Source organism: Oncorhynchus masou, chromosome 22 (assembly GCF_036934945.1).
Source record: "Oncorhynchus masou masou isolate Uvic2021 chromosome 22, UVic_Omas_1.1, whole genome shotgun sequence".
Lineage (NCBI taxonomy): Eukaryota > Metazoa > Chordata > Actinopteri > Salmoniformes > Salmonidae > Oncorhynchus > Oncorhynchus masou.
In genome coordinates, this window is record NC_088233.1 from 14,711,509 (window position 1) to 14,725,150 (window position 13,642).

The following is a 13,642-nucleotide window of genomic DNA, read 5'->3' on the forward strand; positions in this document are numbered from 1 at the left end:
TTTTTGTAAGGTGTATACTTTTGTTTCAAAGTAGACTTGTTTAAGACTACCAAGAAACACTCTGTGTGACCCTGGTTCAGCCCAGTAAAAGGTGAAAGAGGCTGCTGTATATAGCAGTGATTGACAGGGGTTAGTTGTGTTGTGGACCAACCTGTGGTGTCCATGTGAGGCGGCAAAGTGTAAAGGCGTTTAAATCAGACACATCAGTAGACACCCCCGAAGTCAGCAGCAGGTTAACGCAGTCTGAGAGGGGGGGAAGAGAGGGGGACAGGGGTAAGAGAGGTGGAGAGAGAAGTAACCATTGATTTCTCAGTGCTGTGCTCTCTCTGTCTTCTCCTTTAATAAATGACATGATAATAGTAGGTTTAACAGTTAACCTTCAGTACTGTTTATAGATCAATGATCCTTGAATGGCAGAACAATATCAAACATGACAGAAAGGCTTCAAATCTTAGCTGCAATAGGTAGTGTGTGCGTGTGTGTGTGTGTGTGAGTGTGTGCATGTATTCCCCAAGAGTGGAATACAGGGGCTTTCTCTGAGACACTGGAGTGAGCAGCATCTCTGTCCCTTGAGGCCACATTTCCCATGTTGTCTATCTACAGTACTTCTGTGCTTAATGTCGATTACAATAACCATATTGACTGATATGAAAGGATTCTGAATATCTTCCAGAGACTGCACCCATAGAATTGCATATAGAACACTAATACTACAATATCACAACTACAGTAGTAATTTAACAGGAGCTCATTGTGTTCAAATACCCATACTAACATACTGTATACTACATACTTAATGAGTATATAATACACACTATATACTATTAGTTCATTTTAGTATACTGTAAACAAACGGGATCCTTTCAGTTGAGCGTACTCAGCGCTTCACCTTTTTTTCCCGGAAGTAGATGTTGTTGCTATGCAACCTCTTGCTAGCTTGTTAGCATAACAAATGACTAGTTTGACATTACACGACTTCAGGTGTCTTCGTAAATTCAATCTGGAGTGCCAAAGTGCGCTCTGGACCTTCGTAAATTCAGAGCTTTGTCAGATTGTCCGTTCGTAAATTCGGAGCGCATACTGTACGTTCCTCTGACCGAGGAGTAGGGTTGATCCGAGCGTTCTGACCTCACAACTGCAATGAAGCACCTAAGCTAACTGGCTAATGTTTGCTAGCTTGCTAGCTACTTCCAGACACAAATGAGAGAACACCTCACTCTGACCATTTTACTTGCCCTAACAGAGGTGGTTAGCCCATTTTCTGAAGATTTGCATTACGGGCCCTAAAAGCACTGAAATAGTGTGCACTGCTTGTATACTTTGTATTTTGGCGAATTTAGTACGACATCCAGGAACTTTTGGCATACTAACTATATCCATACTATGACCAATAAGCATACTACATACTCAAATTTCGTCACAAATAGTACGGTTAATGAGGTTAGTATGAGTATTCAAACACAGCTTATGACTGTCCCACTGTACCTGAGCGTCCATTTTGAGCAGCAGAAAACAAAGCAGAGGTTGGGTGGTCTTCAAGGAGACTAATATTATCCGTTGGATCTCGGTTAAGCAGCATTGACAATAAAGTGACATTTCCTGGGAAGCAGCTTGGAGGAGCAGGGGGCGCCCGTCGTCCAGGGCAACGGGCCCACCGCAGTTTAGCGAGGGGACTATGGAGGGACGCCAGCCTAACAGGAGTTAGAGGGGACAAGGTTGAACATGGCAGAGAAACTTTGATAGAGAGGAGAAGGGGAATGAGGGAGATGAACACCACAACACCTGAGTTCCACAACACAGTCTGGTTAGAGTTCAAAAGACAATGAATGCATGAATCTATACTGAACAAAAATATACAAAAATATGAATGCAACAAGCTACAATTTTAAAGATTTTACCGAGTTACAGTTCATATAAGGAAATCAGTCAATTTTAAATAAATGAATTAGGCCCTAATCTATGGATTTGACATGACTGGGCAGGGGCATAGCCATGGGTGGTTCTGGGGTGGCATAGGCCCAACCACTCAGGAGCCAGGGCCAGCCAATCTGAATTTGTTTTTTACTACAAAAGGGCTTTATTACAGACAGAAATACTCCTCAGTTTCATCAGCTGTCCGATGGCTAGTCTCAGATGATCCCGCACGTGAAGAAGCCGGATGTGGAGGTTCTGGCTGGTGTGTTTACATGTGGTCTGTGGTTGTGAGGCCGGATGGACGTACTGCCAAATTCTCTAAATCAAAGAGGTAGCTTATGGTAGGAGAAATTATTATTAAATTATCTGGCAACAGCTCTAGTGGACATTCCTGCACTCAGCATGCCAGTTGCCAATCCCTGTTGTGTTGTGTGACAAAACTGCACATTTTAGAGTGACATTTTATTGTCCGCAGCGCAAGGTACACCTGTTTAATGATCATGCTGTTTAACCAACTTCATCATATACCACACCTGTCAGGTAGATGGATTATTTTGGCAAAGGAGAAATGCTCATTAACAGGGATGTAAAAAAAAAAAAATAGTTACAAAATTTGAGAGAAATAAGCTTTTTAGGATTGTGCCAAGGTACAGATCTGGAGAAGGGTAGCAAAACATTTCTGCAGCATTGACGGTCCCCAAGAACACAGAGGCTTCCGTCATCCTTAAATGGAAGAAGTTTGGAACCACCAAGAGTCTTCCAAGAGCTGGCTGCCTGGCCAAACTAAGCAATCGGGGAAGAAGGGCCTTGGTCAGGGAGGTGACCAAGAACCTAATGGTCACTCAGACAGAAACTGCCCAAATACAGGTGTGCCAAGCTTGTAGTGTCATACCCCAGAAGCCTCAAGGCTGTAATTGCTGCCAAGGGTACTTCAACAAAGTACTGAGTAAAGGGTGTGAATAGTTATGTAAATGTGATATTTTAACTTGTATTTTAATACATTTTCAAAAATGTATGCGGTGTTGTATGTAGAATGATGAGGGGAAATGATGACTTAATCAGTTTTAGAATGAGGCTGTAATGTAACAAAAGGTGGAAAAAGTCAAGGGGTCTGAATACTTTCCGAATGCACTTTAGAACTTACATTTGCAATTAAAAGGCACAGTATTGTATAACGCTAATATGTAGCAAAATGCTAAACTCTACTCTATGGATGGGGTGGGAGGGAAAGTGAAGGCCATTGTTAGCTACAATGCTATAAAGGAACGTCATGGGTTATTTGGCACTTCTCGGGACATGCAGGTGAAAAGTGTTCAGTTTAGAGCAAAAAGAGCTGAAGACCTTTAGATTACCCCCTTGTCTGAAAGACTGAAAAGGAGAGGGGGAGGAAAGGAAGGGAAGTGTATTTCATTATTTTAACGACATCAGCGGTTGACAGCCATTACCGTTGCGCTTTCCAAGACGTCTGACTAAGTTACTGTTTTGGGATACTGAAGTAACAGAAACTACTGGTGACATTAAAGCTGGTGTTCAGTTTGGTCTTTTGAGGTGAAAGTTTCAAATTTGTTTCACTGCTGTGGAGGAAGACTTAGTATAGTGCAGTTGTAGTATAGTCTAGTTGTAGTATAGAAGTGTGTTTTGGCAAAAAAAGTCTTCTAGGTAATGATGACATTTTTGCCAACATATTGCAACATTAAGACAAATTTTACTTGTAAGAGATCTGACGTGAACCTTACCCTAAAATGCGGATATATCCCTTCATGAAATGGAATCAGTAGAGAAAACGAACACATTCCTCATTTGTTTCAGTCAAAATTCTATAAAGCACTTTTCTCATCCATACACATTGGGATAAAATCGAAATAAAACAAACAGGACTTGCATCAACTTCTCTACTCGATTGCTTGAAATGTGTTATGAAATGTGCTTTTTCAACCAATTTCGATGATAAACCCATGTTGCAATATAAACAGAAACAAGAATATTACATTCATAGCACTATAAACATCCACACGAAACTGTAAGTACATCATAACATACAGAGTGGAGGAATATGGAGTTGAAACAGGAAGGAAAATGGAATGGACAGGGGTCAGAGGTAGTGTGTGTATGGAGAGGGGTGATGAGGAAGAAGCATGCTAGTGGACTGGGGATGAGGGGAGAGAGCAGCCTCTGGCATCAGCTTCAGAGAGGAGGGGGTTACTCACAGGAACCCTACACACCCATCTGAACAGGGAAAACTTAGCCTTAAAACCTCATTGCCTCTAATAACACTGGTGTAACACTCCTCGAGATAGCTAGCCTAGCTATTGACCCTTTACCCTGCAGGCACATGATATTGGCCTGCCACTAGTCTGTTTACAGCTGCTAGCTGGGGGATAACGTGTCAGAATAGGACTCTGGTGAAGCAGGGAGACGACAGGCTCCAGAAGGAGTGGGAGGAGGATTAAGTATGCGTACAGAGAGATCAGGTCTCAAGCAGTGGTCGGTTTAGGGCCGAGAGGGATACAGTCACTGCAAAAATTAGCAAGAGTTAACATGACTGACCCTGCTCCTTTGTGTTCTCCTTTGGACTCCTGTGGTTAAAGCAGGTTCTATATGGCCTGAATCCTATGTTAGGCTAGGCTAGCCTAGCATTGGAAAGACAGTTGGAGCGGAGGGGTAGAGGCAGTAAGGGGAGAGCGGTAGGGGGAGCGTGGTGCCCCTTTACCTGATGCTGTTGCCAGGGGGCTGCCTGGGGCTACGGGATGGAATGCTAGCGAGGAGGAGGGGTTTATGGAGGAGGAGCTACTGACAGTGATGGCAGCGCTGGTGGGGGGGCACTCTGCACACGTGGCCTGGTGCGGCCCCCTCACCCCCTTTGCAGGGGGGCAGGCACCCACCTGAGACGGCGTCAAAGCTGGGACCAGGTCCAGGGCGGGTTTGGGCGGCAGCTGGGGCGTGCCGGGTTTTAACCCCGCCCCGGGGGAACGGTTGCTGTCCCCCACCACTTTGATGGGCGGGTGGGGAGGGGAGGGGGTCTGGGAGAGACCCGGCTTTTTGGGCGGGATGGGGGGCGGGTTTCCCCGGTCGATCCTCGCCACTGTGGGGGATTTGAGGCCGATGGGGTGGCCTAAGCGGCCAGGGAAGGGCCCCCCTTCTGAGGTGGAGTGGGGCAGGCCGGGACGGAGGGCTCCGGGGCCACCTGCTGGGGGCTGGTGAAGCGTGAGAGGACCTGCGTGACGGTGTGTCGCGCTTGCTGCTTGGCGGCAAAGTTGTCTCGGTTGGTGGGGGATAGGTCACGGGTCGGCGGGCTGCTCTGGGAGGATGTGCCGTTTTGGTCCTGCTCCTGGAACTTGTAGCGGGCAGCCTGGACACGAGGGCTCACCCCCATGGGCAGGGCTGAAGTGGGGGCAGGGGAGTATAACCCACCATGGGGCGTCTGGCCCTCGGCTCCATTCTCCCCTGTTTGAAGAAGTCCTCCTGAGCTGCTGTGGACCAGCCCCCGGCCTGCGCTGGGCGTCTTGGGCAGGCTGAGGCCTGCGTAGTTGGTGGGAGTGGGTTTGACAGGGATGGTGAGAGGGATCGTCTTCTTCTGCCCCTCAGCCTCTGGAGGGGGCAGGTCCGTTTGGCAGGAAGCCGTCTGGGAGCTGACTGGGTCTGTGGCCACAGCAACAGATGCTGTGTGTTTGGGAGGTGGGGGGTTGGTGGGATCCACAGCAGTAGCTGCAGCCGGTTGGGCTGGGATACCGGCTTTACCATCCTTACCGTCTTTAACGTCCTTACCATCCCGTTCAGTCCTGAGCTGCTCTACCTGCCGGCGCAGGCTCAGGCTCTCTGTCTCCTCTCGGCCCAGCCTGGCACGCAGCTGCTCGCGTTCAGTGTCCAGCTCTGACAGCTGCTTCTCCATCTTGGCCTCCATCTGCTGTCCACGCTGCCTCTCTGCTGTCAACTCCTCCTGCAGCCGCCCGGCCAAGCGGCTCTCCTCATCCAGCCGGGCAGAGATCTCGTCGAAGCGCTGCGACTCCTCCACCACGCGCGTCGCCAGCTGCTTGCACTCCCTCACCAGCATCATAACCATGTGCTTGTTCTTCTCCCGCTCGTCCTTTAGCTGGGCGGTTAGTTTACGGTGCTCCTGCTCCAGACTATGCAGCTGTAGCTTCTCCATCTCCAGCTGAGAGATAGATAGACCACAAGTTAGTCAGAGGAGATGTCGTTTAGAAAACACACGCATATTATATGGCAGACAGACAGAACGACACACAACTATCCCAAACTGTAATACTGTAACCCTTATTCCAAACTGTAATACTGTAACCCTTATCCCAAACTGTAATACTGTAACCCTTATCCCAAACTGTAATACTGTAACCCTTATTCCAAACTGTAATACTGTAACCCTTATTCCAAACTGTAATACTGTAACCCTTATTCCAAACTGTAATACTGTAACCCTTATTCCAAACTGTAATACTGTAACCCTTATTCCAAACTGTAATACTGTAACCCTTATTCCAAACTGTAATACTGTAACCCTTATTCCAAACTGTAATACTGTAACCCTTATCCCAAACTGTAATACTGTAACCCTTATCCCAAACTGTAATACTGTAACCCTTATCCCAAACTGTAATACTGTAACCCTTATCCCAAACATCAGAACTATAACTCTTATCCCAAACATCAATACTGTAACTCTTATCCCCTCTATACCCCCTCAGTCATTCGTCAGAACATACTAATACAAACGCCCAGATCACACCTACACCAACAGTCAGGAGCTCAGATTATCTACAGTAAACTCACTTTTCAGCAACACACAAACACATGTCAGTCAGGACATACACATACACACACACACACGCCCAGATCACACCTACACTAAACATCTCAGATATAGCTCGGACACCCACATCTGGAATATCCTTCACACCACAAACCCTCATGTCATATTCACGCCCCCACATGACATGACACTGTACAATGCATTCGGAAAGTATTCAGACCCCTCCATTTTTCAACATTTTGTTACATTACAGCATTATTCTAAAGCTGATTAAAACATTTTTCCCCTCATCAATCTACACACAATACCCCATAATGTAAAAGCAAAAACTGTTTTTATTTTTATTTTTATATTTTGCAAATGTATTAAATGTTTTAAAATAAATACTTTATTTATATAACTATTCAGACCCTATGCTATGATACTCAAAATTGATCTCAGGTGCATCTTGTTTCCATTGATCATTATTGAGATGTTTTTACAACTTGATTGGAGTCCACCTGTGGTAAATTCTATTGATTTGGAAAGGCACACTCCTGTCTATATAAGGTCCCACAGTTGACAGTGCAAGTTAGAGCAAAAACCAAGCCATGAGGTGGAAGGAATTGTCCATAGAGCTCCGAAACAGGATTGTGTTGAGGCACAGGATCTGGGGAAGTGTACCAAAAAACTTCTGCATCATTCTTAAATGGAAGAGGTTTGGAACAACCAAGACCCTTCCTATAGCTGGCCGCCCGGCAAAACTGATAAAACGTGGGAGAAGGGCCTTGGTCAGGGAGGTGACCAATAACCAGATGGGGACGCATGATGGTGGCAGCATCATGCTGTGGGGGTGTTTTGCAGCGGCAGGGACTGGGAGACTTGAACGGAGCAAAGTAGATCCTTGATGAAAACCTGCTCCAGACCGATTAGGTTCTCAGACTGGGGCGAAGGTTCCCCTTCCAACAGAACAATGACCCAAAGCACACAGCCAAGACAATGCAGGAGTGGCTTCGTGACAAGTCTCTGAATGTCCTTGAGTGGCACAGCCAGAGCCTGGACTTGAACCCGATCAAACATCTCTGGAGAGACCTGAAAATAGCTGTGCAGCGACGCTCCCCATCCAACCTGACAGAGCTTGAGGATCTGCAGAGAAAAATGGGAGAAACTGCCCAAATACAGGTGTGACTCGGGGCTGTAATCGCTGTCAAAGATGCTTCAACAAAGTACTGAGTAAAGGGTCTGAATACTTATGTAAATGTGATATTTCAGTTTTTTATTTTTAAAACCTGTCTGGGAACGGGGTTCCGCTAGCGGAACAAATTCCAATTCAATCAAAATAATGTATAAGGCACCATTTTAAAGATACAATTCTCGTTAATCCAGCCACAGTGTCTGATTTCAAAAATGCTTTACTGCGAAAGCTCCACAAATGATTATGTTAGGTCACCACCAAGTCACAGAAAAACACAGTGATTTTTCCAGCCAAAGAGAGTTGTCACAAAAAGCAGAAATATATATCAAATGAATCACTAACCTTTGATGATCTTCATCAGATGACACTCATAGGACTTCATGTTACACAATACATGTATGTTTTGTTTGATAAAGTGAATATTTATATCCAAAAATCTAATTTTACATTGCCGTGTTATGTTCAGTAGTTCCAAAACATGCAGTGATTTTGCAGAGAGCCACATCATAATAAACATTGATAATAGATACAACTATTATACATGGAACTTTAGATAAACTTCTCCTTAATGCAACCGCTGTGTCAGATTTTTTTTAAATTATAATAAATTAAAAGCATAATCCGAGTACGGCTCTCAGACGACAAATCAAGCCAAACAGATATCCGCCATGTTGGAGTCAACATTAGTCAGAAATAGCATTATAAATATTCAATTACCTTTGATGATCTTCATCAGAATGCACTCCCAGGAATCCCAGTTCCACAATAAATGTTTGATTTGTTCGATAAAGTTCACAATTTATGTCCAAACACTTCCTTTTGTTTGCGCGTTTAGTAAACAAATCGAAACTCACGAGGCGCGGGAAATTCCAGAGGAAATGTCGGACGAAAAATCTCTAAAGTTATATTACTGGTTGTAGAAACATATCAAACGATGTATAGAATCAATCTTTAGGATGTTTTTATCATAAATGTTTAATAATGTCCCAACCGGAGAATTCCATTGTCTGTAGAAAAGTAATGGAACGAGAGGTAACTTTCTCATGACCGCGCGTCACGAGCCCATGCCAGACCTCTGACTCATTCCCCTCTCATTCAGCCCCCCTTCATAGTAGAAGCATCAAACAATGTTCTCAAGACTGTTGACATCTCGTGGAAGCTTTAGGAAGTGCAATATGACCAATATCCCACTGTATCTTCAATAGGGGATGAGTTGAAAAACTACAAGCCTCAGATTTCCCACTTCCTGTTTTTCTCAGGTTTTTGCCTGCCATATGAGTTATATTATACTCACAGGCATCATTCAAACAGTTTTAGAAACTTCAGAGTGTTTTCTGTCTAATACTAATAATAATATGCATATATTAGCATCTGGGACTGAGTAGGAGGCAGTTTACTCTGGGCACGCTTTTCATCCAAAAGTGAAAATGCTGCCCACCACCCAAAACAGGTTAATACATTAGCAGAAATGTCTAAAAAACAGTTTTTGTATTGTCATTATGGGGTAATGTGTGGAGATTGATGAGGGGAAAAAACAATTTAATCAATTTAAAAATAAAGCTGTAACCTAACTAAATGTGGAAAAAGTCAAGGGGTCTGAGTACTTTCTGAAGGCACTGTATGGAGTGCAGTGATGTGTCCTATAAGGAGCATGGGTGGCAAATCTGATGGCCGAATGGTAACGAACATCTAGCCGTCCGAGTGCACCCTTACCTGCCGATCTATTAATTACTTCTACGTAATCTAGCATGGGTAGGATGGTCATCTGAATCAGGGTTAGTTTGGCAGCTGGGGTGAAAGAGGAGCGATTTAGATAGAGGAAACCAAGTCTAGATTTAACCTTAGCCTGCAGCTTTGATATATGCTGAGAGAAGGACAGTGTTCCGTTTAGCCATACTCCCAAGTACTTGTATGACTACCTCAAGCTCTAAACCCTCAGAGGTAGTAATCACACCGGTGGGGAGAGGGGCATTCTTCTTACCAAACCACATGACCTTTGCTTAAGAGGTGTTCAGAACAAGGTTAAGGGCAGAGAAAGCTTCTTGGACACTAAGAAGACTTTGCTGTTGAGTGTTTAACACAAAATCCGGGGAGGGGCCAGCTGAGTATAAGACTGTATCATCTGCATATAAATGGATGACAGGGCTTCCTACTGCCTGAACTACGTTGTTGGTGTAAATTGAGAAGAGCGTGGGGCCTAGGATTGAGCCGAGGTGTACTCCCTTGGTGACAGGCAGTGGCTGGCCAAAGACCCCTCAGAGACACCAATACTCCTTAGCCAGCCCACAAGAATGGAATGGTCTACCTTGTCAAAATATTTGACCAAGTCAGTAAAAATAGCAGCACAACATTGCTTACAATCAAGGGCAATGGAGACATAATTTAGGACCTTTAGGTTGCAGTGACACGTACATAACCTGAGCGGAAACTAGATTGCACAAGTTTTTCCAACACTTTTGATAAACAGGGCAAAATCGAAATAGGCCATTAACCGTTAGGATCAGCTTGATCTCCCCCTTTAAATAAAGGACACACTGTGTCTGCCTTCCAAGCAATGGGAACCTCCCAAGAGGTTCATTATACAAACTAGGCCCATTACAACACACCAATAATAGCCCCTCCATTTTAGAATAGGGATTAAATTATTAGTTACAGAGAAACAGCAGAAACAGTGAGTCAATATGTAAAAGACCACACAAGAAGAAGCAGTTACTGGATGAACTACGCTCACACAGACACAAAAAGGACGAGGGAATCTAACGTTTTAAACATGATTGAATTTCAATGTCTTGTCAACCCCGGGCGATTATATCTGGAGTGTGGCTGCTATTGTTAGCTGTGCGTTGGCAGAGAGGGTACAGGCTTAGCTGGACATTCCGAGCGATTGTCTGCCCCGCTACTCTAACAAGCCCAAACAATGAGACTGAGGCTGATGTCCTTTATGCTGCCTTGCTGCCCCCCCCTCAAACATAACCCCCTATAATCCTCACTGGAATGAACACATATCATCTCTGGCTGATTGACTGAGTCACTGCTATGTCATTGTTATGAATCTGAATAGCTTCTAGGAAGCTTAACAGCAACAGAATGACATCCTTTTTAAATGAAGCACTTCTGATAGTATTATTATACAGTAATATGGTGAGATCTGTTGACTTGATAAAATATTGTAATTTCTCCCATTTAGGACAATGTCTTGTTAGAATAGTCTTTATTACGCCTATAGGACCATTTAATTTACTTGTATTGTCCACCCCATGTGTACAACTCACCAGCATCATGTGTACATCTCACCCACATCATGTATACACCTCACCAACATCATGTATATACCTCACTCACAACATGTATACACCTCACCAACATCATGTGAACACCTCACCAACAACATGTATACATCTCACCAACATCATGTATACACCTCACCAACATCATGTATACACCTCACCAACAACATGTATATATCTCACCAACATCATGTATACACCTCACCAACATCATATATACACCTCACCAACAACATGTATACACCTCACCAACAACATGTATACACCTCACCAACAACATATATACATCTCACCAACATCATGTGAACACCTCACCAACAACATGTATACACCTCACCAACAACATGTATACACCTCACCAACAACATATATACATCTCACCAACATCATGTGTACACCTCACCAACAACATGTATACACCTCACCAACAACATGTATACACCTCACCAACAACATGTATACACCTCACCAACATCATGTATACAGCTCACCAACATCATGTATACACCTCACCAACATCATGTATACATCTCAACAACATCATATGTACACCTCACCAACATCATATATACATCTCAACAACATCATATGTACACCTCACCAACAACATATATACATCTCACCAACATCATGTGTACACCTCACCAACAACATGTATACACCTCACCAACAACATGTATACACCTCACCAACAACATGTATACACCTCACCAACATCATGTATACAGCTCACCAACATCATGTATACACCTCACCAACATCATGTATACATCTCAACAACATCATATGTACACCTCACCAACATCATATATACATCTCAACAACATCATATGTACACCTCACCAACATCATATATACATCTCAACAACATCATATGTACATCTCACCAACATCATATATACATCTCACCAACATCATATATACACCTCACCAACATCATATATACATCTCACCAACATCATATATACACCTCACCAACATCATATATACATCTCAACAACATCATATGTACACCTCACCAACATCATATATACATCTCAACAACATCATATATACACCTCACCAACATCATGTATACATCTCACCAACATCATATATACACCTCACCAACATCATATATACATCTCAACAACATCATATGTACACCTCACCAACATCATATATACATCTCAACAACATCATATGTACACCTCACCAACATCATATATACATCTCAACAACATCATATGTACATCTCACCAACATCATGTATACATCTCACCAACATCATATATACATCTCACCAACATCATATATACACCTCACCAACATCATATATACATCTCACCAACATCATATATACACCTCACCAACATCATATATACATCTCAACAACATCATATGTACACCTCACCAACATCATATATACATCTCAACAACATCATATATACATCTCACCCACAACATGTATACACCTCACCCACAACATGTATACACCTCACCCACAACATGTGTACATCTCAGCAACATCATGTATACACCTCACTCACAACATGTATACACCTCACCAACAACATGTATACACCTCACCAACATCATGTATACACCTCACCAACATCATGTATACATCTCACCAACATCATGTATACACCTCACCAACAACATGTATACACCTCACCAACAACATGTATACACCTCACCCACAACATGTATACACCTCACCAACATCATGTATACAGCTCACCAACATCATGTATACACCTCACCAACATCATATATACACCTCACCCACATCATATATACACCTCACCAACAACATGTATACACCTCACCAACATCATGTGTACACCTCACCAACATCATGTGTACACCTCACCAACATCATGTATACACCTCACCAACATCATGTATACACCTCACCAACATCATGTATACACCTCAACAACATCATGTATACATCTCACCAACTTCATGTGTACACCTCACCAACATCATGTGTACACCTCACCAACATCATGTGTACACCTCACCAACATCATATATACATCTCACCAACATCATGTATACATCTCACCAACATCATATATACACCTCACCAACATCATATATACACCTCACCAACATCATGTATACATCTCACCAACATCATATATACACCTCACCAACATCATGTATACATCTCACCAACATCATATATACACCTCACCAACATCATATATACATCTCAACAACATCATATGTACATCTCACCAACAACATGTATACACCTCACCAACATCATATATACACCTCACCAACAACATATATACATCTCACCAACATCATGTGAACACCTCACCAACAACATGTATACACCTCACCAACAACATGTATACACCTCACCAACAACATATATACATCTCACCAACATCATGTGTACACCTCACCAACAACATGTATACACCTCACCAACAACATGTATACACCTCACCAACAACATGTATACACCTCACCAACATCATGTATACAGCTCACCAACATCAT

At 43.3% G+C, this 13,642-nt stretch overlaps 1 pseudogene; it reads right to left on the minus strand.

Moving 5' to 3' along the window:
• The window catches only part of LOC135508776 (cortactin-binding protein 2-like), a 124,081-nt pseudogene that overhangs the window by 19,330 nt on the left and 91,109 nt on the right, over positions 1–13,642 (minus strand).